Source organism: Tupaia chinensis, unplaced genomic scaffold (assembly GCF_000334495.1).
Source record: "Tupaia chinensis unplaced genomic scaffold, TupChi_1.0 Scaffold148210_1, whole genome shotgun sequence".
Taxonomy (NCBI): domain Eukaryota; kingdom Metazoa; phylum Chordata; class Mammalia; order Scandentia; family Tupaiidae; genus Tupaia; species Tupaia belangeri.
In genome coordinates this window covers 1,226,663-1,227,987 of record NW_006208060.1, presented here as the reverse complement: position 1 = coordinate 1,227,987, position 1,325 = coordinate 1,226,663, and the positions used below count along the sequence as shown (strand labels likewise).

The 1,325-nt window shown below is 35.8% G+C and overlaps 1 pseudogene; it reads right to left on the bottom strand.

Moving 5' to 3' along the window:
- Positions 1-272: 272 nt before the first annotated feature.
- Positions 273-628, bottom strand: LOC102488427 (huntingtin-interacting protein K-like; annotated as a pseudogene).
- Between the last annotated feature and the right edge of the window lie 697 nt (positions 629-1,325).

Sequence of the window (1,325 nt, the reverse complement as noted above, 5' to 3'; positions counted from 1 at the left end):
AATGTGTGTTTTTTATTATTAATAGTTATTTGAATTTTGTGGTAATTTTTATGAGATGATTGTAAGATTGATACTAGTTTAGAGCTTAGTAAATGTGACTTATTATTATTATATTTAGACTGTGTGTTAGCAGTGAGTGGTGTGGTTGATTGTTTTATGGCTACTTTAGATATTCTTTGTTATATATAAAGTTTTTTTAATAATTTTTTTTAAAGGCCAAAAAGTCTTTATTGCAATGAATTAATCCCATGAGTTATGTGAGAAACTGCACATCAGCTGGTTAGGGCGATGAGAGCCTGGGTCACGTTGCTCATGTGTTCCTGTAAGCTCCGCTCTGCTCCTGCCTGAGCGATCTCTGTCTCTGTCACGATCTGTTCCACATCTTCCTGCTTGATGGTTACATTTGCCAGATCCTTCTCCCGCTCCCACGTGGCCTTCTGCTCTGGGCACCTTCTGTCTCCAATGACAGACATGGCCGTCTCCAATGACAGACATGGCCGTCTCCAGATAGGAGCTCTGGATTTCCTTTTCCTCTGGCGTGCTTGCCTGGCTTCTCAGGAGGCCGTTCCAGGCCAAGGGTCTTCGTCCCTAACTCCAGCTCTTCCTCTCCCTCAGTCGCCATATCCATGCCTATAAAATCTTAAATAATTTTTAATAAATGTTTTAGATTTTTAAAAATATAATTTAAACTTTTGGTGCCATGTTTTATAGTTTACTTTTTTAAAATTTTGAAATACTTTAGGACAACAATTTTCATGATATACTTTTTTATATGGAAATGAAATGTTTTTATCATAAATACATTTTTATATTTATAATTTAAAACTTTTAAACTTATTATTTATTCTTATTTTTATTTTTTATACATTTGTTTTGGAAAATTATTATTAGTTTTGATTAATTAGATACAACTATTATTATTATTATTATTTTGGAGAGGTTTTTGCTATAGAGTGTGTGCTCTCACCAGAAAAACAGAGAGAGAGAGACAGAGAGAAATCAACCCCCAGGGAGGATGGCCACGCCGCAATCCCTTCTCCTCCATTCTCCTCTCGGGATCTTGGGCACGCACGCACACGCGCCTGGTGTGAGTTTAAGCCACCGGGTCCGGGACTCAAACCAAGATCGACTACGTGGGTGTCTAGCGACATAGCCATTACACCAACTGCTGGTCCCAGAATTATTATTTTTAAGGTACATTTTGTTTATTATTTTAGGATTGTTTTAGGCTTGCCAAAGTCTATTTTATTTTTTTGTTTTTTGTTTAGTTTGGGGAGTTTGACATTTTTTTTCTTTTTTTTTTTTTTTTTTTGAGAGTTTTTTTT